The 27200-nt window shown below is 47.8% G+C and overlaps 1 protein-coding gene and 1 long non-coding RNA gene across 7 annotated transcripts in view; one reads left to right on the forward strand and one right to left on the reverse strand.

Annotated features, from left to right (window-relative positions):
* Positions 1-27200, reverse strand: part of Kirrel3 (kirre like nephrin family adhesion molecule 3) — a 547843-nt gene that overhangs the window by 162542 nt on the left and 358101 nt on the right. The window lies entirely within an intron of this gene.
* LOC134477542 (uncharacterized) lies at positions 15670-18343 on the forward strand. Its single transcript, XR_010049559.1, has 4 exons — positions 15670-15942; positions 16638-16825; positions 17010-17154; positions 17647-18343. It is a non-coding gene; the product is annotated as an uncharacterized LOC134477542 (long non-coding RNA).

Genomic DNA, 27200 nt, shown 5'->3' on the forward strand with positions numbered 1-27200 from the left:
GGGATTGTGCCTTCTGGAAGGAAGCGGTGAGCTGTAATGTGGCCCTAAAGGCTGTGAGAAGGAATCCTGTTGTCCTGACTGCCTCTGGGACTGGGCCAGCTATTCCAGCTCTCTGGGCCCCTGTGTCTTGACATGATGTAGCCTCTGCCTCGCAAGGCTGTTGTGAGCACTCCAGGACACACAGATGGAACATGTCAGTCAGAGTTGGCAGGCTTATTATTTTAAAGTATTGTTTATATTAAGACTCTGATTAGTATAGTGTTGACCAGCCCGGACTCCGGAGCTGCGCTGCCTGTGTTTGGAATCTGGGTTAACACTGACTGACCCTGCGATAGGCATGAGTTCCTTAACTTTTCTGCGTCTCAGTTTCCTAATCTGTAAAATAGGGAGAAATAATACTTATCCAGCCGGGCTGTTCATACAGATTGAACAAATGAAGACCAGGAAGGCCTTTAGGAAAGGGACCTAGCAATGACTCCATAAGCATTAGTAATTATTAACGTCATTGGTGATTTCACAGAGGGCTGGAGGAATCGAGTCCCTGGAAACTTCTGCATCTTAGAGCCACAGGGAGGTCATCAGGCCACATCCCAGGTGCCTCTACACATCCTGGGGGATGATACCGGGCAGAGACCCTGGGCATCCCAGTGTGGGCATCAAGGCGGGGTCAGAACCTGCACCTGAATTTCCAGGCTGCATCACTTTGTTTAGGGGCGGTAGAGGGAGAAGGGGCGGGAGGAGGGGGTGCTGCTTAACATCCGGGGAACCTGCCTTCCTCTTGAACTCTATAAAGGCCTGGAAACTTCTCGGAAGTGCCCCTCATGGCTATGCTTGCTTTCTTCCACACTTTTGTTTTCTTTTTTCTCCTTTTTCAAAAAGCTTAGGCTGCTCAAAAATGGGAAGGGATCTCGGGGGTGGGACGAGCCTGGCTGCCTGAGAGGATGCTGGGGGAGGCCGGGGTAGCCAGAAGGCAGTTTCAGCTGAAGTAAGCAGCTTTGCAACCTGCCTGCCACACAGCCCGCTTTGCCAGGGCATCTAAATGCAAGCCTGCGTGTTCACCTCATTAAGCAATTATCCACTTCCAAGGGGTGTCTCTGGCAGCCTGGCTGGCTGTGGGGCTTATGAGCGGCCAGGGCTCCCCAGGAGGCATTGGAGGGGAGGTGAGTGGGGCCTCTTGCTCCCCAAGTCCAGGGAAACGATGGAGCCCATGGCTGAGAGGCGCCTATCTCTTCCTTTCACAGGAACACACTAAGCCCGAGTGGCAAGGAGGACTCGCTCTGACGCATTTCGGGGTGGCGTGGAACTAGCTGCACGGGTGTGACATGGACCCGACCAAGCTGTGCGTTGCTGCGGGGGCCCAGGCTGGAGAGCAAGGCTGCAGGAACCAGCCCTCCCGGGAAGAGCTCCAGCTGGCCATGACGGCCTCCGTCCACTGGGGGGCGCAGCCTCTCCACAGGTGGGGCGCTCCCCCGAGAGCCGCGGCTCCGCTCGGGCGCCCAGAGATAAGCAGCTCTTCAGGTTCAAAGCACTAAATTGCCATTATTAATTGCTGGCTGTTATTATCACGTAGGCATCAAGTGGCTCCCTCTCCCCTTACAGTCCTAACACCGACAGCCTCGTGTAGCAAGGTCAAAACGCCCTCCCACGAGGGCCTTCTGCACGTAGCCATTTTACAGATGGAGAAACTAAGTCCTCGGTGACTTCCTTAAGGGCAGAATGTATGGAGGGTGGGTGGCTCTCTTTCCTTCCTCCCGCGGGCTTCCTCTCGGAGTGCAGCCAGGAGAACGCACAGGTGAACCGCGCAGAGCCTGCGAGCAGTCGGTGTCACGAGAGGGGCCTGTAGCTCGCAGGATCCGAGCATCGCTGCTGGGCAAGCGCTGCCCCCGCGAGGCAGGGGAACAGAACCGAGGAGGCACCCAGGGGTGCGGCCTAGCCCCACTGCAGCAGCGGGGGCCACGGAGAGCCCACCGCGACCCCCACCCGAGCCTTTCACTCCAACCCCTGCGGAAAGAAGGGAGCTGCTGGAGGAGGGGTGCGGGGGTGGGGGTGCAGCCATGGGACCCGCGGGAGAGAAGGCGGAGGCAGCACAAGGGGCGGGTCCAGAGCCCACCACCACCTAGGCACCTCCCATCCACCTGGCGGGCTCCGGGAACAAGGTGCCGAATCCCAAAGGCGCCGGAGAAATCTAATTAGCACAGCCGCAACTTCTGACTTCCTACGCGGGCTCCTCCTCTAGCCCCAGGCTATCGAGCCGAATTAAGCTTCCTAAGATCACCTCATTAAATTCACTAACCTTGCTTTTCCGCTACATTTAGCCTCCGGTGCCCTTCCTCTGTCCGCGGGAGGCGCCCGGCTGGGGCTCCCCCAGCGCACTCCCAGGCAGGTGTTTTCAGGGGCTCCCCCTCTCTCTCCTCCCCAAAAGGTTCCCTTGGTCACCAAGCTCCTTTCTTCTGAGCTCAGTAATCACCCTGAATGAATCCAACCGCAAAGCCCTGTGGTGGTGGTGGGAGCCTCCCAGGGTCACCTACATCTTTCCTGGTCGAGGGGAGGGTGGTCCCCAGGGTGCTGGGAACCTGGCGGGGAGGGCGGCAGGAGCTGCTCGGAGGCCACGCTGTGGGCCCGCCTGCACCCCGGAACCAACACCAAGACGGGTGTTTCAGCCCTGCGCTTCTGGGACAGGGCTGAGCAGTTCTGATGAAGCCGCGGGGACAGCCAGCGGTGCAGAGAGGGCGAGGTGCACCCCCAGAGCAGCCGTGATCGTGCACCGCAATTCAGGCAGCTGGCTGGGAGCCCTGGTAAACAAAAGAGTCGCTGTAGGTGTGAGCGTTGGGCAGGCGAAACATTCAGGCCAGAGGGGTGTTTATTGTGGAATAGAAATGTAATGCAATTACTACTATGGTACAGGAGAACGGGGACATCTAAGGTGGTGGTGACAGGGCTAGAGCTGCCATCCTGAACTCCACACGGAGACTCAGGGCGAGCTGACTATCCACCCCACCTAGACATGCCTGGGTCACTCTGGCTGAGGCCTAGACTCCAAGAAGGGGGACTGGGAGGAAGGAGCAGCTTCTGGAAGGCCAGGCTGGTGCCAGAGCCACACCTGTGTGGCCTTAGGCGGCTTTTTTTTAATATCTTCCCTTCGCCTCTTGCCAAGAGAACTAATGCATGTCTTCCCTCAGGGCTGGTGGCCTGGTTAATTGGACATTGTTTATGTGACGTTTATTATTTATGATTTCCTTTCGTCTGTCCTGAGGGTGACTACTGTGACTACCTGGCCAGAGTTCTTCCTGCTTGGGACCTGTGAGAGGATGTCTCCTCCTCTTCCTCTTCCGAGGGGCTTTGTGTCCAGGAGTGGCTTTCTTAAAGACTTGTGCCAGGTGGGAAGGGGCAGGTGACACCTTTGCATTCTGCTCCTTTCTGGAAGCACCTTGGACACTTGCCTAGGTGTAGGAAACTCAGCTGGGTGGACCCATAAAGAGCTTGATTTTGGGTCATCCCGTAGCCTGGCTCTCCAATTTGTCTACTTACTGAAATCTGAGAGCACAGAAAAATAACAATTTGTTTCTCACCAGTGACGCTGATTTTACTGGATGGGGTAGTGACTACGAGTTTTTAAACTGCCTGTGATTGTACTATGCAACAAAGACTGAGACCCATTCACAATTCCAGCTTATTCCTATGTGACATTTTTTCCAATTATTCGAAATAGCTGCTAACATTAATTGAACACTTATTATGTGACAGGCGGAGAAATAAGGATTTTATGTAGCTATCTCCCACGAGTCCTCAGAAAAACACAGGGTTGCTAGGAAATACTGTTATTATTTCCATTTTATAGATAAAGAAACTGAGATTCAGAGAAGTTAAATAAACTGCCCCAAGATCATGCATTTATTCAGCTGCATGGTTAGCTCTGACCTGACTCCAGATCCTGTACTGTGGACCGATGCACAATATGATACCCCACTTCTTTAACAGGAGAATGGCCCTAAGAGGGCAGGAGTGTTGTGATCTGCACAGGGGTTGTGTTGGACAGTTCCCCAGGCAGTGTTTCATATTAGCCAATAACACGTGGGGATCAAGGACAAAAGGGACACTGATGACAGGCTAACCCAGCACCATCTCCTCACTCGGAAAGGATTTTTTGCCATGGAAGTCTGTGGGCTGCAGAGCGCTCTACAAATGCAAGGCTCTGGTCCTGTAATGGAAGGGGATGAGGGAGGCAAATAAGGAGAGTCTGGCAGGCTCCCTTCTCTCCTCTGAAGTGCCAGGGCTACAGTATGGGCTGCGGAGGCTTTGCTGGTGGGATCCATCCTTCCCCGTGGAAGGCCTCCCATCTCCAGGGGAGCAGTTTCCAGCTTGGCCCTTTGAAGCTGCCTCTGCAGCCTCCCTGCTCCCTGCAGATCTGGACAGAAGCAGACAGTGCAGAGAGCTGAGACTATCAGCTACTCACACATACAAAGGTGAAACTTAGCCCAAAGTGCTGTGGGCCTTCGGAGTGTGACTCAGGCAGGCCTTGCAGGGGGAGACTGTTGGAAAGGCATCTCCAGGATTGTGGTGATTCTTGCAGAAAGAGGCAGCTTGGCAGACTGCCTTTGGGGTCAAGGAGGCACATGCAGGAGACCGAGTGCCCATGTTAATATCTGCTCCCACTCTTTCTTAGCCTCGTGACCTTGGGAAAGTTTTTTAATGGAAATCGAAGTGTCTGAGAGGTGGGGATAATAACTGGACCTCCGTCAGAGAGGGGAAATTAAGTGAGGTAACAACTGTAATGTACTTCACCCAGTTCTTAGTGCCCAGTGCTCAGTGAGTACCAGATAAACATTTGTATAAATACATGTTTTCATCCATGGGAGGGGGCTCCTGGGCCCATGATAACTCTTACATTTAATTTTTTGCAGAATTGCAACACTACTTCCTGGGGGCAGCTTTTTGGTTATTTTTTTAATGAAGGAGATGGACCAATGTGAGGATTCTCTTTTTTTTTTTTTTTTTTGGTACCAGGGATCGAACTCACAACCACACATTTGCTAGGTAGGTGCTTATGCCACTGAGCTAAATCCCCAGCCTCAATTTTTTTTAGATCTTTATTTATTTTTGGTAAACAGCTCCTTTGGAAACATATTAAAAAGCACGGAGTAGGGGCTGGGGATTTAGCTCAGCGGCATAAGTGCCTGCCTTGCAAGCAGGCAGTCATGAGTTCGATCCCTGGTACTGACAAAAAGGAAAAAGACAAAAAAAAAAAAAAAAAAAAAAAGCACGGAGTCTCTTTTCAGATTAGTATGCACGTGTGAACGCATGCAATTTCAAGAACTATCAGGGATTGGCTATGGGTCCCTGTCCTCTATGGTTATAGGCTTAGCCGTGGAAGCAATGTAGGGGTAGGTCATTTTCTCCAAATTAAAACTCCATCTGTTTTTGATTTTTCCACATGGACACAGGAAATACATAACGTGGCTAATGAGTTCTGCTCCAAGTTCTGATTTCCACCTGGGATCAGACCGTTCAGCAGCCAATCAGTCGCCTTAATTTTTCCCACCCACTCCGTAATCATCTGATGGATGTGAAATTACCACCCCTGCTTCCCCACACACTTCCTTTCTCATGTTTCCCATCTAATGCCAGATAACCTTCATTTTTTTGCTACTTATTTTCTGTATGTTGTCCACTGTTTCATATAATTATTTTTGCAATCATCTCCTATTAGGTGAAAGAATATTGCAGTAGAGAAAGGAGGCAAAAGAAAATGAATGCCTTCCTGACAAGTTCTAATATTTTATGTTCACAAATAATCTCCCAATATCGGAGCAATAATATTATTTTCTCAATGTGCATTTATTAAAATGTAAAGTAGCTCCATCATATTGGGAACTAAAACCCTTGCATTACCTTGGCCAGAAAATATCACTTATTTATTTCAGATTGCATTTCTGGAATTTTAATATTGTTGCTTTCTTTCCCCCTCCTATCACCTTTATCTAGCAGGGGAGTGAACTTGATGGGTGGATTTCTAAAGAGGCATTGCTGAATGCTCAGAAGCTTAATTTGGTTTTAAGAATTGCTTTTGGCTCTTAACTTATGATGAGGTTCTTTTCTGTATAATCCTTTTGGCTGAAGACTGCATAGAGGCGTCCCTTTGTGGGTGGCATTTTGACACGACATTTTAACACAGGATCCACAGGGAAAGGGGGGACAAAGAAGAAAGAAACGCAGAGGCTGGGTGTTATGGCTGTGTCTCAGTGTCCTCTCGAGGCCTCATGTGGTCATAGTGGGGTTTTTCAGAGGTGGCTGAGTCTAGAGTGTGAGATGCTGGGACTGATTCGTGGTACCATACTAGAATGCAGGGTGCTAGGATTAAGGGTGGGTGATTACTAAATCTGCCCAGTGATTGGTTTGGCACTGCCCTAATTCTGGTAGCCTGCATATAATTCAAGAGAAATAAAGAAGCCTGTCTTGTCTCTTGCTTACTTTGCTACTGCCCACCATGAACTGTTTCTTTTCTGTGATGCCTGTCTGCCATGCCACGCTGCCTTGGAGCCAGCTGATTCTGGACTGAAACCTCCACAAACAGTGAGCTAACTAAACCTTTCCTGCTTTAACTTTGGGTATCAGGTATTTTGTCTCGGCCACAAGAGAAACATAACTAAGACAGTAGGACGGGGTCCTGGGTTCCATCACCAGCATAAACACAACATGACACAACGGAACACAACAAAACAAGAAAAAGTAAAAGATAAAAGAGGGAAAAATTAAAATACTGGGTTGAAAGAGTTAGCATCCTTATCTATTTCTCCCAGTACTTAATGGCACACAAAGTAGATTTTGGCATGAAATCAGCATGGTAATTTCCAGGTAGTCATATAAAAGTTCCTGGAATGAAACTCAGAAGTCAGGAGTTCTAATTCTGTCCTCTTATTCAATTAGCTTTGTGACCTTGGACAAACCGCTTCCACTCTTTAGGTCTTCTCAAGTGCAAAAGGAAATACTAAGCTAGGATAGATGGGTTAGATGGGTCTTAATCCTGGCTGCCATACCTAAATGCCCCAGAGAACTTTGAAAAGTATATTGATGCCAAGGCACCAAGAACAGTTAAATCAGAATTTCTTGTGAGTGGATGGATGAGCATGGGCCCTGGTGTCTTTATTAAACACATCCCAGATAATGTTCTCACCCCCGGTCCCGATGACCTCAAATCTCCTGATGCCTGGCTGGTCTATGTGACGAGCTGGGAAGTGAACGTCTCACCAGCTAAGCTTGGTGGGATGTGTTTGCAGAGAATTGGGCCACAGGCACGGTTCTGATTCTGTGCTGGGGTCTTCGGGGTCCCAGCTGGGGCACCCCGGGGAGAACGTGAATTGAACTGAATTTCTCCTGGTATTGGGCCTGCGCCTGGGCAGGTAAATCTTCCTTTCTTTGTGGGCCCACAGTGCTGAGAAGATGGATGAGCTGGGGCTGGTAAAATAGCTTTTGTTCCTTGGAGAGAGGCATGCAGAGAGATAAGGCAGGCTTATTATTTTCAGACTGGAATTAGGCCCGTTTAGCCTGGAAAAGAGGGAACTTAAGGGGTGTGATTTGTGCTCTTCAAAGGGCTGAAAGACTGTCACGTGGAAGAAGGGTTGGGACGTTTTGGGTGCTCCGGGGGCTGAACTCAGGCCAGTGGGAAGAGAATTAGGAAAGCAGATTTTGGCATGTTATGAGGAAGAATCCTAATGTGGAGCTGTGTTCCCCTATTCCCCACGCTAACTCTGTCTACTTTTATGGCCGTGCTCTCTGCACAGAGACTGTATCTTTCCCATCTCAGTGTTCCCAGTACCTAATTCAATTTCCGAGAGTCCTCGATAAATGTTTATTGTCATTTCTATGATTATTGATTGTTGTCATTAATGCCCACTCTGCAAAGCACTTCTCTTGTTTTATGTCTTTTAACCCTTCCAGTCCTCCGTGAGTAGGTATATTTGTCAGTCCTCCCTCTACATAGTTAAGGAAACTGGGTTTAATAACAAAAGTACAAGGTCACAGCTCCTAGATAGCAGAGAGTGGGCATAAACTCATGCTTGTTGGATCAAAAGCTCCCAACTGTCATACTATCCTGTCCCCCAGGACCTGGGTGAGCTGTGCGGGGATACTATAGGGACTAAAAGAAGAAAACCCCTTGGGTTATCTGCTTACATCATGGCAGTGAGTCTAGATTAGTTGTAACAGCCCCAATGATGATGGATCCAGAGGTTAAGCAAATGTTTGAAGCCCCAGGTCACCATCAGCTTCTTACCCCAGGTTCCAGAAGCAAGGAGCACACAGCTCTGGGATGGAACTTCTTTCTTGGAAAGGATGGCTGCCTCCTATAATAGATGTGGCTTCCTCTGCCTCCTGCCTGCATTTCTTATTAAGTCCCACTGTCACATGTCTGGGGAGCAGGCTCCTTCATATGTCCCTGGCAGCAGGTAAGGTTAGAGGATAGAGTCCTGCATGGGTGTCTGGAGTAGTGGGATGCATGTGTGCCCCAGCCGTGAAGCCTGGCATTAGCCTCCCTGTTCATGCCCCACAGACACAGTGATTGCATTACCCTGCCTCCCAGGGTGCAGGGCCCTGGGTGGGAGACTACAAGGAAATCTTTCATCAAAGTGATGGCATAGCTAAAGGCACAGAAGTGATATTACTGAGGTGCCCTTGCCAATTAGTGTGGCTTCGAGGGGAGCTGTGAGATGCAGGTTTGGGAGGATGGATGGGAGAGAAGCTAGAATGGGCCAGGAAAGGGGAAAGCTTTCCCAGGAGGGAAAGCTGGAGGGAACTGGAATTCCTTTATAAAAAGGGGCCATGCTGCTTGAAGGTCTGTGGCACGGCCATATCAAGTCTTCACTAGGATGGAGAAACTAAGTTAGCAGCAGCAGAAACCCTTCTGTTGACTGATTAGACAGGGCGGTGTCCCAAGAACTCTCTCTGGAGGACCTGGGTGGGGTAGAGATGAGGTGCTGGGCACAAAGAAAGGAGCAACACTTGACAGTCCAGTGTGGCCCTCGAAATCCTTTGCATGATCTCACCAGTCATTCATGACCAGGCCCTGAGGTGGGCAACTGGATTTCCATCTCACAGGGGAGTCAATTGAGCCTCTCAGGCATTTTGAGGATTAAATTTAGAAATTCCAGTGAGCAAATCTTACCAAATGTGCTCCAAAACTTGCATTTGTTTCCTATGTCATGCCATCTTCCAGTCTTCCATGAGGCCAGGCTGGACTGGTGTTGAGAACTTAGGAGGATTCTTTCACAGGCAAACAGCTTTGTGGCTGCACGAGGTGAATCTGAGGGAGGGCACAGAGCCCTGCAGTTTTCCTTGCCTCCTAGACTGAGGGTGCAGAATCAGTCCCAAAAGCAGCAGCCCGGGGCCCTTGTAAGCAAACAAGCCAAGAGCTGGCAGGTGGCATCCGTTAAAGCAGATGACACCACAGAGAACTATGGCTCTGTCCTCTGGGAGGAGGGACGGTGGCAGAGGGGATCACTAGATTCATTGCAGAGAAATTTGAAACTCTATCTAGGAAGCAGGTAACCTAGGTACTTGGAACTAAGTTTATATCAGGATATTCACTTTGATTTGTGTTAGAAAAGAATTCGCAGAGACAAACTACTTTCTCAGGAAAACAAAAGCCATCGGCTACCTAGCTTTCTTGCTTGAACATTGCCAGGAAATCAGTCTTCTTATCAAACATTGTTCGCAGAGCAGATTATGAATACAGAACTAAAGCTGCCTTTTGTTGAGTCCCTACTAGGTATTTGGGACTGATAGGGACTTTACATGTACACACTGTATTCATAAATAATATCCAAGACATCAAGATACATATTTTTATTCTTATTTTTCAGATATGGAATCTGAGGGTCAGGAAGGTTAACTGACTTGCCCAGAGTCCCACTATATATAAGTAGAGAAACTGAGGCAGGAGATTAGGGCCTGGCCAGTCAGCTGGGCAATGGACGTGACCTATCAATTATGAAAGTCCAGGACACATGTGCAGAAAAACAGTTCCCAAGCTCCGTACCTGGGACCAACTAGGAAGTGCCACCTCAGTTTTTCTGGTGCAAAGTTCAGAAGATTTTTGATAGGATGGTCTAGATATGACGTCAGCCTGAAGGATGGAGGTGAAGGCAGTGGAGAAAACATGTAGGTTACTAACCTCATGGCCACTGTGATCTCTCTTGCTTGGTGAGTCACTCACTCTGCAGTATACTTCTTTTCTACCTTAATCATTGTAAGACCTTGCTACCTTTTGGCACGGCACATTTCATCCTGTTCTTTGGGATGCAACAAGAACAGGGCAACAAGAACCTGGAAGAGCTTTTCTGGAAGGAGCCAGTAGCACCCCAGAACCCCAGTAACAGAACCAAGATGTGAACCCAGGTTTGTATGACTTCAAAAGTGGTACATGGCTTAAACTTTCTATTACTGTAATGAAATACTGGAGGCAGCCTAACTTTATAGAGAAAAGAGGTTTATTTAGATCACAGTGTTGGAGGCCGGAAGTCCAAGCTCAGGCAGCCCCACTGAATTAGCTGTTGCTAAGGAGGATGGCATTCTGGTGAAATGGGAATGAGCAATCCCATTGCAAGACAGGAAACCAGAGTGCAAGATAGGGGTCAGGCTTCCTCTGTAACACACTTGTTGTGGGGGGTTTCCTAATGTTCTACTTGTAACATCCAACTGAAATGAATCCGCGTGGTGCTGGGTGTGGAAGGCCCACTGGAGGATTGTTACCAATAGCATAAAAAGAGAACTGGAGAGGAAGATGGGGTGCTATTGATTCTCCTAGAAAAAGCTTATCAGGCTGGTTTTCCTGATATGAACTCAGCTGCTCTCACTGATGGATGAGCTCAGGTCCTCACTGTCACTGAGGATGGCTATAGTTCTCTTTGGGAAGCTCTGGTCCTTACTTTAAGTGTCACTTCCTGGCTCCAGGGCAGATCCCTCAGCCTGCAGGCACAGATTCTTCATCCTGCTGGTGCAGACTTTCTAGCTTCCACTACTGACCTTGGGCCTTCCTGGTGCAGATTCTTGATGCAGACCTGCATAAGACATTGTTGTGGTCTCTAGGCCTCCAGCTGGAGTTGTGGTGGATATTGCCATGGGCTCTAGGTTTTCAGCTGGACTTATGCAGGACATTGCCATGGGATTCAGGCCCTCAGCTGGATTCTTTGGGTCTCTTGCATTTGACTCTTTGGGTGAATATTATAACATAATCCTATAAATTATTATTATTTATTTTTGTTACTGGAGATCAAACTCATGATCTCACAGTTGCTAGGCAGGCGTTTGTGCTGCTAAGCTATATCCCAAGTCCTGTATCCTATAAATTATATGTCCTGTATTAAATCTTATCCTCTTTAAACCCTGACTACTACATTGGTGTAGCAAGAACTAACCTCAGGGCCCCATGAAAGTGACTTTAATCATTTCCTGGGGGCAAGAACCCCCGTGATCTAATCCTCTCCTACTAGGAATCTCTTGAAGATTCTACTGTCAACATTACCCATGAAGGACAAAGCTCTCACTCATGAATGCTTAGTTCATAAACTCAAATCATATGCAAACCTCAGCAGCCAATGATCTTTCCTGTCTCTGACATAAAGCTATGAATATGCAAATATGAAAGCTAGAGTTTGGCTCACCCCACCTATTTAATGCCAGGAGCCTTCCAGAGCATCCCTGATAAAGGAAGCAACTTGATTAATCCGCCTCTACTGATGGAAAAGTCATTAATTACTCTACAAGGAAGCAGTTCCACTGTTTGATCCTTTATTTGCTCACTCAAGGAATATTTAATAAATGTCTACTATCTGTCAGACACTATTCTAGAAGCTGACAAACCAGACAGGAGCCTGACTCTCTTGGATCTTGATTTTTGGATAGGGAAGCAAACACTAGAAAGAAAACAGGAACTGAACAGGACTTTTAGGTGAAAATGAGTGCACCGGAGACAGTGTGCCTGGACATGAGCACCGCTTTGGATGGGATGGTTAGGGTAGATCTTAAACGACAGAGACTTACTACCGAGAAGGACAGGCCTCCCAAAGATCAGCCGTGGAAGGCACTGGAAGCAAACAAAACAGAAAACACCGAAGCTTGGGGTGAGGGAGGAGTGAGTTTGGCACCCTAGATAAGACCACCAGCCTGGAGAATGACCGAGTGAGGGAGGATGGGGGGAGATGAGCTTGAGGAGGCAGGTGGAAGTTATGCCGTACAAGGCCCACCTGGCCTCAGGAGGGCTTTCACTTTATCCTAAGTGTGATGCGATGCCATCGGATGAGTTTGAATGGAAGTGCGACATGGTGTGACTCAGATTTCAGAAAAGATGCTATGTGGCAAATGTATCACAGGAGGCACTTCTGACTGTTTGTAACTCTCCTTTCTCTGACTGATCAACTCTGATTCTTCCGAAATTGCCTCGGCACCCAAGGCCAAGCCCAGCCACAGGTTCTTACTGCCGCCTTTAAATTTTTCTAATCAGCCATCACAGTTTTCCTGTAGTTCTTTCTAAATGTCCCTGATTCTTTCAATGGGAAGATGTGTGTCATCTTGAGTAAGAAAAGGCTAACTAAATCGGCACAGCATTTTGATGCCCCCAGGAACTCTGCCTTGTTGTTGCCTGGGTGGAGGAAAGGGGAAATGCAGAGGGATGGGTCTGCCTTTGTTTCCCCAGAGGAGCTCCAGTCTTCAGACCCGTCGGCCTCCTGGTGGAGACTTGCACGGGACTCTGCAGTGAGCTCCAGACCTTTGACTGAATCTTCGGTTTTGGTCCCCAGGGTGCAGACAGACCCTCTGTGCTTTCCCTCACCCAACTCAGTGGGGGGCCACTGTAAGCCAGTCTTGTGGATTCTTGTATGTTTGCATATCTTGTGTTACATCTGTTTCTTTAGTAAACCCTGACTGGTCTACAGGATGTTTTGTGTATCCAGCTTTATTAAATGTGGGACCCAGGGCTAAGCACATTATTGACCAACCCAGAATTCCAGAGGGTTGTTAATTCCAAGGATGCTCACTTACAAAGGATACTACAGCCTTGAAGGAATAAGAGTTTATAATGTGGGGCTTCTGGGTCAAAGGCGGGGCTGATACACTCCCTACGCAGTGGTGTACACGCACATGTACATTGTGAATGCATTTCTAGCCTTCATTAAAGTCTTAAATAGACCCTCTCCCCTGAGAATCACTGCCTTCGAAAGTTAAATCAAGGGATTTCTATGCTAAGAAGAAACTACAAATTAGTCCCTCTCTGCTTCCACGTCTGCTCTCTTCTTGCCTGCTTCAAATGCCTTTGCAGGTTCCTTGATCCCTTCCCCTGCCTCATAGCCCACTTTGAATTCCTTCTCTGGTATCATCCAGTGAAGACCACTTTGCTGTCTTCCTAGACCAGCCACTGGTGGGGAAGGTGCTCTTCGGTGAAATCGGGAAATGGGCCTGGACCAGACGTCTGTCTGTTTGTGTTTCCCTCTCTTGTCTGGACTCACAGCTTTTTGGGGCGCCCTGTGAGCCTGATTTGCAGACTTCCTAAGAGCAGGGGACAGAACCTGGTGAAGACCTTGAATGTAAACGAATGCAAAGGGCAAAGTCATCTTAAAAGAATTATTATTCATTTCCCATTGCAGTTAATTTTGGCACCTTCATCAGGGTTTAAATTCCAGTACCATATCATATCAAAGGAAAAAAAAAGTATTTGATGTACGTGTTAATTACCGTTAAGATGTAGCTACTTAAATCAAGAGTTTAATCTTCATTTGACTATTCAGAGCAGCTCTGTGTGGGGGATGGGGAGAGCCTCTTTTGATTTGGGTTATTTAAATAGGTGATGAGAACTTCAAGCAAAATGCCTTCTACTTCTAAACCAGCATTTGGGTATCTCGTAATTAGCACCCAGCAGAATGAAAAGTAGTTCGGACAATCAAGTTCCTCTAGGAATTCCCAAGTTTTTGCCTTTTCTGTGAAGTTGGGAGAAAGTTTTGAATAACGTAATTGCATGTGCTCAAAGATTGAGGTTCTAAGATAACCTATTAGTAAGTGTTATCTTAAAAGCGTAACAGAAGTTTAGGAAGTAGATCCATGGAGAAAATAATATGCTATTATTTAAAAGCACAAATTGTCAAAAAGATACTGCTCCTGGGTACACACTTTATAAGAAACATCTTGGATAAATCCCTAATGTGCCTTTTTTTAATACCATAAAACTATAAAACCCATAGAAACACCAAGTTATTTACCAAGTGATTAAATCATAGTCATTTGTTATAGTTTTACAAGAACATTGTTTTCTTGGATTTCTAAGGCTTTATTGCTGCAGATATAATACTTCGCTCCTAATAATCCCTATTGATTTTACTATATTACCTTATATTTTTAGATTTGCTTTACTGTCTTGCGTTAAATTCTGGCTTTAATGTGCTACATAAAATGATAGATGTCATCACGCTTCTCAAACCTTCTGAAGATAATTGTCTTGTCCAACATGCATGAAAAATGGTTGCTTCTGGCTGCTGACAGAGGTGGGGGGCCATGCATTGTGGTCTCTAGGACTATTTGTTGCTCTAATTCTGGGCTATTAAGGTACTCTTCACATGCTGGTGGATGCTGGTAGGTGTGGTAATCAGGTTTGTCCCAGATAAAAGTAAGTATCTGAGATGATATCCATATCACTGCTTTGTTACTCTTTCTTGGGCTCTGCGGTTTATGCTGCATCTACAAAGTACTTTGCATAAGATAATAGCTCATTTGCTGATTCAGTCAATGAAGAGCATGGTGTTCTTACAGAAAGTTATTGAGCTTCTGGGTACTGTTTTAATGCTTCTGCTTTAAGGAAACTGCTAAGTGTTGTTAAAAATGATGACACATAGGCAGGAATGGATGGTGTCACATGCCTATAATCTCAGCACTCTGGGAGGTTGAGGCAGGAGGATCACACAAGTTCAGGCCCAACCTGGGCAATTTAATGACTTAGTGAGACTGTCTCAAAATAAAATATAAAAACAGACTGGAGGAACAACTCAGCATCAAAGTCCTGACAAGGAGAGTGACAGAGAGTGAAAGAGAGAACAAGACAGAGGAAGAGAGAGAGACGGGTGGGGGGGGATATTTTGGCTGCATTATGTTAGACAAATGACTATCTATTTCTGTTTTCTTTTTTCTTAAACTGAGCCAAGGTTGTTGGGAAAGTCAAATGGGATAATTAATGGGTAATTCTTTGTAAATTATACAAATGTGATACACCTGTAATTAACTGAGCCCGGGCCCTCGGAGTCAGATTACATGGTGGTTTGAGTTCTGGGATCATCATGCATTACTTGTATGACCTTGGCAAAATGACCTCTTGTTGCCTCAGTCTCCTCACTGTAAAATGGAGCTAATAATAATATCTACCTTATGAATCAAAAAGATGAGCCAAATGGATATAGATAAAGCTCTTGGGATACCATAGTCAGCAGAATAAAAGGCGCTGTTGTGATAATTTTCTCCTTTTAGAGTCTGGGCCTCTGAGAGCCAAAGTGTCTGCTCCCACTTACAGTGTAACAAAGGTGCTACATTAGTTAATGGAGACCGGCTGAGAATGAGTGGGGTCTCGCTGTGGTCCCAGGCAGCCCTCTGTTTAGCTGAGGACTTTCAAGTGCTGCTCTTTCTTCCAGAGGATGGACAACATCACTGCTCTCAAGCCAGAAACAGCTCCTCTCCTCCAACCTACACGAGCTCTCCTCCCTGCAGACCCCAAGATCTTCCCCCAGAGAACAGGGCTGCCAGGTTCAATCTCAGAGAAGATGTGTCACTTTCTTTAGTACTGGGAAATGAACCCAGGATCTTGCCACTGAGCTACCCAGCCCTTTTATTTTGAGATAGGGTCTTGCTAAGTTATGCAGTCTGGGTTTGAATTTGCACTCCTCCTGCCTCAGCCTCCGAGACTGCTGGGAATTACAGGTATGTGCCTCCACACCCAGCTCCTTCTCCTTCTCCTTGAACAAACCAAAGTGAGTGGTAGATCTACCAACACACCATGAGGAAGGGAAAAAAGGTACTAATGCAGAGAGACAGGCTGCTTCACCAGCAAACCAGTCCCCTCCTTGGCAGTGCCTGAGACAAACCTCTCAGGGCCAGAGGTCAGAGCAGCAAATGGTCTCAGTCTGGATCTGTGGGCGCACCGGGAGGGAGGCCTCTCGGTCCCCTCATCTCTGGGCACCCTTTCCAACAGGTTCTGTGCTGCTGCTGCTGCTCCTCTGCTCTAATTCCCAGTTCTTTGAAAGAAGGGACTTTGTCAGTATTCTGTGATGTTGGCTGCTTGATGTGCTGATGAGATTTTGTAGCCACTGGAATGATCAGAGAAGCATCTGTGTGAATCCTGAGTGACAGAAGAGGAAACTAGATAAGAGTGAGCAAGAAGGAAGGTCTGGGCCAGGCTGAGTGCAGGGAGGCCCCTCCCCACCTTGCTTTCTTAAAATTAAGCAACAGACCAGTGGGCAGAAGCAAGGAGAAAGCCGCTGAATAAATGTCGCCTTAGAACACAGACACTGACATTTGATGTTCTCAAGAAAATGAATAAACCAACCAGAAAAGCCCTTTGCCTGTCTAGGGTCTCTGTTGAACCTAGAAATAAAACCTGTGTCTCCCTCACCCAGCTCAGCAGGTGCCAGCCCCCTGGGAAAGTCGGAGGGAGAGGCAATCCAAAGGCAGCCAACGACGAACCTGTGAGAGCGGGTGATACCCAGGACAAGGAGGGAGCGAACCTCCCCTTCACCCACCGCAGAAGGACCGAGTTTGCTGGTGATGGATGAGGATTTAGTGCCTTGAGATCCCTGGAGCCCAGGTCAGGCAACAAACAAGGCAAATGGTATTTTGGGTCAAATCAATCGGAATGAAGAACTAGGACACCTGGGCTGGGAAGCCAGCATGAAGGATGGGAGGGTCAGCGGACGGCGGTACCTTTGTGCAGTGGGGATCATCTGTGATCATCCCTACACAGATTAGTCTTCTCCTCTGATTTCCACTAGGAAAAAAACCCAGCAAAACCTCAGATCTCTCTCAGAACATGATGCATGAGCCACTTAACAGCAGAAAGATGAGGAAAGTGCCATCAGGTGCTCAAAATGCAATTATGATTGGAAAAACCAAAAACTGCTGGTTCGTTCCTAGCAGGTAAACAAATGCACATTTGCACCAGTGGAAAAACTCACATCTCCCCTGCCCATTCTGGGTGCCCATAGAGTAGGTACAGAACACTCCTGTGGTCGTCACCTGACAGATTACACTCAGCAGAGACAGGCTGCCTGGGCATGTCGTGTAATTCAGCATTAAGTATCCTATTGATTCGCTGAAGTGCTGCCATGGATGTTAATGGAGATAAATATTGTGGCTGTGATTTTTCAAAGGGCCAAGTCGTTACCAAGCCTCAATAACATCTGTCATGATGTAATGCAGGGTGACCTCAAGATACTTGACTTGAGGCCAGCCATGGTGGGTGGGGCATTGCCGGGACTCTGGGATACTAAGCAGGGTCTTGGGGAGGTAGCCAGAGTTTCTGAGACCTACCAAGGCCCACCCACATGGTGGGCACCAGGATGGGGCGGTGTGGATATGTTGGAAGCAGAGGTGACTCCTGACAGCTTTTCCTTGTCACTCATCTCCAAGGTCCCTGATCACCGGGAGGCATGGGCATCGCTAACCTCCATCATGGAAACTTGCCAGGCCGCAGGAGATCAGACCATTCCTTCTCAGAAAACACAGTGTGTTTCCTTCATTCTTCATCAGAAGCACTGCATATTATTACCAATAACACAGCTGTACCATATCATCCTTAGAGCCCGCCCTGTACCCGGCTTGCTTGGACATGTGACCACTTCAGTGCATGATTCCAGTGGCCGTTATCAGAGAGCTTAGTTGACTTGCTCAAGGTCACACAGTGAGGAAGTCATGGGCAGGCTAGAATCCAGATCTCAGGATTTCTTACCCACATCTATTCACAATCACCTTTCAGTAGAATTTCTGGAAACTGTTAAAATAGATGGCCTGAAACAAGTGATATTTTCTTCTAAAAAGGCTCTGTAAAAATCTCAGGGTTGGTAATCATGAGGAATCAATTACTCTCAAACAAATCCCATTTCAGTCAAATTTTGCAGGCTGCCCAATCTTTCCTACACTCCAATTCATTGTGTCTGCTGCTACTCGCATTATCTGGCTGCAAGACAAATCCCATCTTGTCACTCTCTAGGATGAAGACCTCCATCAGCCTATGCATCAGCGACAGGGCATTGTCCCTGCCTAATACATTCTTACCTCGCTCTGTGGTGTGATATCCTATTCTCTTGTCCCCAGTCCTGAAAACTAAAGACCATTCCATGCCCTTTCATCTTCTTAGTATCTCATACTTGCAAGTTCCTGTGTCTGGAAGGTGTCTCCCCACCTGTTGCCCAGGAACTCCTACTTGTACCTCAAGAGCCCTTCTGTCTTCCCTGCCTTTGGGAACGATCCCTGTCTCTCCTGGCTGCAGCAATGAGCAGTTCCTCCACCGAGATCCCGTGGGAACACTGCTATCACTTTATTCCATTTTTTCCAGCACAAATTTCCTGTTCTTGTTTTCTCATTTGTTTTTTTCCCATGGAGTTTGAATTTCTGTGGTCAAGGAATATAGCCTTTTCATGGTTATACTACTCCTTGGCACACAGTAGATGCACTATATATGCTTATACAATGAATGGATGAGTGGATTCGAATCGTCAGTCTGCTGGGGTAGGAGGACTCTGTAGGCTTTAGAACATATACTTTGGTCCTGTGAGACAGGAATTCCTGTATTTGGGCCCAGCAGGGACCTGCAGGGCATTAAGGCCTAGGGGAAGCATCTGGGAATCTATGAGGGTTGCTGGTGTTGGGTGGGCCTTTCTATCACCATGTTCCTTGAAAAAAGTGGCCCTGAGCATGGGTGCAGCCATGAACTTCCTTGGGGAACAGAATCTGCGTTCTAATGGAGGAAAGAGTGCACCTTCCTTTGAGGGACACCAGGTGGTAAGCAGAACTGATATGTCACCATTCAGTAACTGGAAGGCACGGGGCAGTCAGAGTGGACACAGGCAATGGTGCTACCACTCAGCCTTAGAGGTCCGTTTGTGCCAAGCGTGAGCTCTTTAGCTGCTGGACAGTAGAGAGGGTCTTGTGTTTGGAAACAGGAGAGGCAGGTTGAATGAGTGGATGGGGGCCAGTGGCAGCTGGCCAGCCAGTGAGAAAGTATTTTGGTATTGTCATAACTGCCCTGTTAATGCTGTACTGGTGCATACTGGGCTAAAGGGAAGTCTCACTAAAGAGCAACCCGATTTGAATTCTTGGAGGAATGTGTGTGTGTGTGTGTGTGTGTGTGTGTGTGTGTGTGTGTGTGTGCATGTGTGCATATGTATGTGTGGAAATGAGACAAAACTTTTGCAAGAAGGCAGTGTTGGAGCAGAACCTTTCATTTTTAATTTATTTCAATGGAAGGAGAAGGAGATGGGGGCAGGAAGTTTCTGGCTGAGGGACTGAATGAACCAGGAGACAGAAGTGTGACCACCCCTGTTTGAAGAGGTGATGGCGTGGTACCTGGGATGCTGGGCAGATGAAGACAGAACACAGCCAGGCTGTGAAGAGCCTTGCAAACCCTGTCCAAAGCACTGTCATCCAGACTGTGATGCCAGAGGCAGCCCTCCAGTCAAACCTTAGTGCCTGGGCAGGCTGCGGGGTGGCCCTTGCTGGGACAGCCAGTGGCACTGTCTTCACCAAGTCCAAGGCTGTCACCTGGAAATGGGAACAAGCTTCCTAATTAGGAAGGTCATGGCATTTCCCTGCTGCATGGTGACTGATGCTGCCCATCCAGCTGCCACATGGCCAATGTGCCACACCATGGTACGTCATTGCCTAATTAACACGTCTTGTTAGGTTCCGTGGTTGTCTCTGGTACACATGCTCTGAGCAGCTGTCACTGGGACCCTGCATGGATCCTGCTGCCTCATTAATTTGAGAGAAGGGAGATGGCGTTGGAGGCAGGGTAGAGGAGAGGGATGCTCTTTCTGGGGCATGCTGGCAGGGTGAGAAGATGTCAGATGCTCAGGGAGAGCTCCTGAGGCCTGGGGAAGGTTTGCACTCTGAGTGCCATGGACCTCTTTTCCTCCTTGCGTTTAGGGTGGGTGTCCAGGTGGTCAGGACCCTAGGCCTGCCCTGCATTGCCTTTGCTACTACCTTGCCAGCCTCGGCCTCCTTACTTGAGAAATATGAATAATCCCAACCCGACCTACCCGAAAGGTTTGTGAAAATGGCCCATCCTGAAGGATGAAACCTCTAGACGGGACCCAAATAAGACCAGGCATAGCTCCAAAGTTGGGGCTTTTGGAGAGAATTTCTTGCTTATGTAGGATTGGCCCTGGGACTTCTCTCTGAACACATTTCATTCATCCTTTCAACCCTTGGGATTCGCTTCCCAGTCGCCTCCACTCCATTCATCAAGTCCTTACCTTCCCCCTCTCCATCCCAAACTGTCTCCCTCCTTGGAAGCCCAGCCCAGCCTTGCTTCATCTGTGACAAATACTGTGAGCCATTCCTAAGGAGCTACTCTCATTTCTCTGGCTGCTGGAACAGTGCCCAGCACCTCACCTTGCACGAGCAGCATATCTTTCTTGGTGCCTGCGCAGACATGGCACAGCCCACTTCCACCAATGGCTTGAGCACGTGTCTGAACTTCATATCCACCAAAGCACAAAGGGAGCGGACAAACGTCCGTTGTGCAGGAAAGGTGGGAGATCATCTTCTAGCTCACACCCACCACTGCTCTCATCCGACTACACATCCGACTGCTGGTCTACCTTGAAGCCTTCTTCTCAGGTCTAAGGCATGGCTTCCTTGGGACTCAGGCCTGTTTCTTCTTTGTTGTTCTCCCTGTCTAGACCAGACAGGTGATAAGGAGTGTCCTTATCTTATCTTTTCCCATCTTCCTCTCTATCAGATTGCTGGGAGCCCAGCCTGCTCCCTGGAGCCAGCCCCTCAACTCCTTTGTCCTGTCTACTGAGCTGCGCCTGTACCGCTGTGTGGCACTGTCCTGGGTGAGGTTTCAGCTACTGAGGATGTGGCCAAAGCATCTGGCAGCAGCAGGAGGCAGACGTTCCCAGCCCAGCAGAGGCATGGAACCCACACCATTTGTAAATCTGTGATAATGAGCATTTAAAGGGCACATCCTAATGAAAAGAGCCAGGAATGACTGGCCATGTAATGCAGGCTGAGGATTTTAATTAAAATGCTTCTGTTCTTAGTTTTCCGCTTCCCCTTCCTCTATCCCCCCCCCCCCAATGATGCATATGCCTTATTTCTGGAACAAGCATGTGAAAAAAAAGAGTGTGTCTTCTATTTTCCCAATTAAGTTGTTCTCTAGAGGAGCGGGCACTCTCCTCTAGCATGGGAGCACTGTGTGTCAGGGTTTGGCATGACAGGGGGTGTTTGCTAATGATGGAGTCAGACCAAGACTGTGTGGCCCAAGCTGCAGCTGTCCACACCCCAGGAGGCACAGCAGGAGTGTGCTTACCAGTGACTGGCAGCTGCCAGCCCTGTGAGCTTCCTGGGCTGAGGCTCAGGGTTGAGGGCTGGGTGACCAGCTGGGAGGCATCTGGGCCAAGGGGTGTTTCTGTGCCTCTCATGATATTTTTCTTTCCAAATGGCTAAATGAGTCAGGAAGCCATAGCATCTGTGAGAGGGCTTTGCACTGCTGTGCCTGGGTCAAGTGACTGCTCTCTGGGTGTCATCTACTTGCTCCTGCAGCTCCACATCTACCCTCTTCTCTGTCATGGGATCTGAGCTCCATGTGGACTCCATCACTGGGTGTCCCTGCCACAGGCTTTGGACTGGTGGACTCCTCTGAGGTACAGGCTTTCAGTGCGCTCGTGGGCTTCTTTCTTCCCCAGAGTGATTTACTTCTCTGCCTCTACCTGGAGCCAGCCCCAGTGCCAACTAACCTGGCTTAGCACATTGATGTTTGTGTCTCACTCCTGAAGCCTGAACTTTGAGAAGCCCTCATACTCCCAGCCACAGAGCTGATTTTAAACTCTCAATTGAGTTTCTTGTCTGATCCTTAGCTTGGTGTTCCAGGCTCCTTCACTCGACTCCACCTTCCAGGGACCCCACAAAATGAGCTGCCCTCTGGAGCAGACATTGTGATCAATTGTACCATGTGCCGGGTGATTCTTGAATATGCACCCCCCCTTCCTTCTCATCCCACCCCGAGCAGAGACCAAGTCAACTGGGAGAGGAAGACACTTTCCCCTGGACATGCCCTGCCCAAAGCATCATTTTCCACATCACAGGACATAAGGAACTTTTATCTCCTACACAGTGGTACAGAAGTCTCTTCATTTTCAAGTTCATTCAGTTGTCTGTGCAGTATTTGCTCACATGCTCATTCATTTATTCTGCTATTTATGGGGATGCTCTAGGTGCCAGAATTGGTGAACATCTCATTTCATCCTTACAGGTGTCTGGTGGTGTATTGCATTATCACTGCCATGTGACATGGGAGGAAATGAGCAGAATGGTGACTCAGTGGCTTGGTGAGGTCCCAGGTCACAGAGCTTGTAAATATTGTACTCAGGGTTGGAAGCATTAGCTCTTGAACTCTCAAACTCCAACATGGTTCTATTTACCATCAGAAATGTAGACTGAGAAGGTCTACTGCATCTCTGAGCAGAGCAGGCAGAATGTGTGTGTGTGTGTGTGTGTGTGTGTGTGCATGTGGCAGGGGAGGTGGAGAAAGACAAGGAGCAAACACCCCAAGGAAGAAGCATGGGGGGAGGGTACAGGAGATCCAATTCTCCTCAGGTGATTTGCATCAGTAGAAGAAGGGAGAATACAGTGGCTGTCACAGTCTTTTCCTGTATTGACATCATAACAATCCCTTATTTCTGTGAGCACTTGGTAGTTTTCAAAGCACTTTCAAATCCATTAGCTCCTTTTATCCCCACAAGGATCTTGCAAAGGGGTGGGAATTTTTACACTGTCGATGAGCAGGATTGGAGGCTATGTAGCTTGCCCAAGTCATGGAGCCTGAAGGAAAAGTTGGATTTCCAACTCCTGGTTTTATGGTCTCTATACTGTGCCTCATTTTTTTCACCATCACTTTTTGACTTTGCATCAAATAAGGGAAGGAATGGATTCCTAGACTTCTCACAATCATTTACTCCTAGATTCCTAGTCACCTAGACAGCTGAGAACTATTTGAGTAGTTCTCAAATTTTATTTGGCACCAGCGTCACCTGGAAGGTGATCACATAGGTTTTTGGATCTGTTCCCAGAGTTTCAGATTCAGGAGGTCTGAGTAGGGACCATGAATCTGCACTTCTAATACATTCCCAGGTAATGCTGATGCTGATATTGCTGGCCTGGGAACAATACACTTTGAGAACCACTGATACAAAGCAATGCCTTGTGGATGTTTAGCTGAGTTTCTCCCTCCTAACAGCTCATACTATGAGCTGAAGAAACCCCAGGTATAGAAAGATTTGACCCTCATCAGTCTCCCCTGGAGGTGAGAATGTGTGGGTGTCTTGCCTCACTGACTGATGGCTGTGTGGCCCAGAGAATGGAAAGAAAACCTCAGGCTCTTTGGTTCATACACACAAAAGGAAAATGTCCACACATGAGATTATTAATTCATTGTTCAATTAAGTTATGATCTCTAAAATTATCACAATATTTGGCTCAGAGGAAGGCAGCATTGAATAGCTTGTTCCACGTAATGTGTGAATAATGTAACTTTATTACTTTTCTCGCTAGTGAGTAATTGTGACTGACACATTGGCAATAACACAGATTACCTTCTTACCCTCCCTCTCCCTGCTCCCAGCACTGAGCATTTACTTTCTTGTCTCTGTTCTTTCTTTCCCTCCTCCCTGATGCCAGCCCCCTTTCCCTGAGTACCTTTCATCCTGTCCTGTTACAGAGTGCCTCTGTGGCAGCGGTAAGGGCTGAGGGACTGTGGGGCCACAGAGGTGCAAGTTGCATGTCTTCAGACTCCCTGGATAGCCTGGCAGGAGCCTTGCAAAGCCTGCTGAGCTCCAGATCACATTGCTGTTGCCACTTCCCCCTCCTCTTTCAGTTATTCCAAGTCCCTGATGTGCCTGGTGAGGGGCAGGATGTCTGCAGCTTGGCTCTGTGAAGGATGTGACCTGACCTGGGAGGTACCTGCTGTTGCAGGGTGTGACAGGCTCTGTGCGTCCTGCTGCAGGCTGGTGGTTTCCTCTTTCTATTCATTTCTACTCTTGAGTCCAGCCTCTGTCTCCAGCTGTCCAATCCTGGGGGATCCTGTTACTCATCTGAGCGCCTCATTGCTGCCTTAGGAGCTTTGAGCATGGTGGCTGCAGAGGGCTGCCGTCAGCACCGCGGACAGCTCCCACGCGCCTATCCCCACAGGCCTCCTCCCCTGCCAGGATGTGAGGAAAACGCTGAGGACGCCCCTTTGGTATTATCTCCCAGGATCCAGCTACTTGGAGTCCAAATTAAAAATAAAAATCACTCTTTAGTTATTAAACCTAGTTTAAACATTTCTTTTCTTCCCATTTAATTACCCATCAGTGTATATTTTTTGTGCCAGCAAGTATGTTTAGATGTGCTGACAGCTCATTTACAGCGTAGACATGAAAAGGACAGGAAGTCTGCATCCACTGGAGATGGTTTCACATGGCGTTGTCATGTTCTTGCAGCAGTGTCCCTGTTCAGACACCATTTCTTGTCTCCTTCCATCTCTTCAGAAAGCACAGTGTATTCCACATGAATCAGACCTGTGCTCCGGGGAATTCTCTCTTGTTCTTAACTCTGGTTTGGGGCTCTTGCAAAGCTTCTTTTGGAAGGGAAAATGGTTTCTTTTTCTGGAATGATACAGCACTGAAGGGCAATTTGCTTGCAGACTAAGTGTGTTAAGAGAGGCTCAGCTCACAGGTACTAAAGGAGCTGGAGAGGATGGAATCAGATTCTACTTCAGTTTTCCTGAGTGGTGAGAGCAGTAAGATCTACCAACTGGGCACCTAGTTTGTTTCAGGAGCTGTGATAGGAACTATAAAAATATTCCATGTGCTCTTCACAACAATGGAATGTGGAAGGTGCCATTTTTCTCTGCCTTGCTCAGCTGGCCAGTGTCAGAACCAGAAATTTTGACTCCAAAGCCAGTACTATTGCAATTCTATAGTTACCAGAGCCCCGGGTAAATGTCTCCTGTCTCTGCCTGAACCCTGGGACACGGACATAATCAAGTTGAAGCAACTGATGAGTTCAGAAGGTAGAGCAAAGCGGAAAAGGGTAACACAGCTCTGGGTTAGAGTAAGGACCACCTGGCTGGAGATGATGAGAGGGCTTTGTAGGGGAAGTGGAGTTTGGCTCAGGCCCCCAGGGTTTAAAGTTTGCCTTTTTTCTCAAGAAAGCACTAAAGAAGGTCATGTCTTTTTGGTTAGCATCAACCTGAGCACAACTGGCAAGTAACGTACTGGGTGGAAGACAGTCTTCCCTCATCAACTCTTCCCATACCCTATCCTTAACCACCGGCTCCCTGGTTATAAAGAACTAGATTTTCAAAAAACTTATCCATGGCCCTAGGCTGCCATTTTTGTGGCCTTGATGGTGTTCTTTCCACTATGCCTTGCATCTCAGCACCTCTGGGCTGCTGGGTCATGGGAGGCTGGACAGTGGCCCGAGTCCCGAAGGAGAGTGGTGTTTGGGGAAGGCTGGAAGCTGGGTTCCCATTGTGCACCCCCATCTGGGAGCATGCTTGTCAGGCTGGAGTGATCAGACACTTTGGGTCGATAGTCACAGAGACCTATGGCTACAACATGGTTTTGTCATCAGCTGAGCATCTGGTACACCGCCAAATCTCTTGGGGACTTTGGCTTCCTCATCTATGAAATGGGAATGAAATACCTGTGCCACCTACCTTGGGTGGTTGTTATGGGAATGTGAAGAAGTGATGGCTATACCAGTGCCTGTAAAGGGCAGAGTGTGGCTCAGGTGAGAGTGTTTACCCTTCACCAAGAGAGCATTTGCTTTTCATTACTGATGTGAAAGTTAGGCAGTATTCTGGCATGCCTTCATTACAGGCAGAGGAAGACTGCAGGTAGATGGGATGATCAGTGAAGGAGGCGATGTGACTCCTACAAGACTCAAATGGCCCCCAGTCAAAATCAGCTCCACTAAGGTGACAGACATGGGTGATACATATCCCTGCTTCTTATTTATTTTTATTGCTGTGAGAAGAATCATATAAAATTTTAATTTCAGTTTTCTCATTTGTAAAAATGGGGTTAGTGACAGCACTGTCTCTAGAATTAGGAGACAAGGGGTGTTCAAGGTACAGCTTGGTGGGCATTAAGTAATCAATAATGTGGACCACCACCACTGTTATTTTCATTCTCAAGCTAATTATTTTTTTTAACTGTGGAGAAAAAATATTTGTTTCAAGGAACTGAGAGGATAAAATGAGGAGACAGATAAGCAGCACCTGGTATGTCAGAGATGCTCTTAAAGTAAGTGCCTTTCTTTTTCTCCCTTCTGGAACTTATTTTTTTCAGATTTTGATGATGCCCTCACTCTGGAATTAAATGATGAGAAGACGGTTTGAGGCTACCAGATGCACAGTAGCATGGCCGTCATGTTATGCTTACACTGTGGAGTTCACCCTATTTCTCAGATCTTGCTGTTCTGGATTCCTGTATTTGCTTTTTTGCTCTGCCCTTCTGGACCCAGCATGCTGCCTGTTCTGCCTCCAGTACCCTTTCCTGGCTGGTTCTCTCAGTACCTACCTAGGATCTTTGTTCTTCTTCTGTTTGTGGTCCTAGCTGGATGGGCTGAAGTAAACCCTCTGTCCTCCTTTGGGGTGGCAGAGGGTACTACGTGGAAGTCTAGGTGATCTAGCTTGGACTTGAATCCTGGCTTACCCACTTACTGGGTGACATTAAGCAAAATGTCATTGAATCTCACTGTCCTATCAGTACAATGAGGGTGACACCTACCTCAGGGCATTCCTGAGGGACAAAAACAGATGACATGTGCAAGGCAGGTAGGCACTTAATAAGTTCCAAGTTTCTCCATTCCCCCCTCTTTCTCTGCTCAGGATATTGTTTAGGGGAGAGAGGGCAGGGTGCTGATATACCTTCCCCCAAGATGACTTGGCCCCTGTACCCCATACTCTGTCTTTCTCA

Source organism: Cavia porcellus, unplaced genomic scaffold (assembly GCF_034190915.1).
Source record: "Cavia porcellus strain 051 isolate PalLab524CR breed Dunkin Hartley unplaced genomic scaffold, mCavPor4.1 scaffold_9, whole genome shotgun sequence".
In the NCBI taxonomy this organism is placed as follows: Eukaryota; Metazoa; Chordata; class Mammalia; order Rodentia; family Caviidae; genus Cavia; species Cavia porcellus.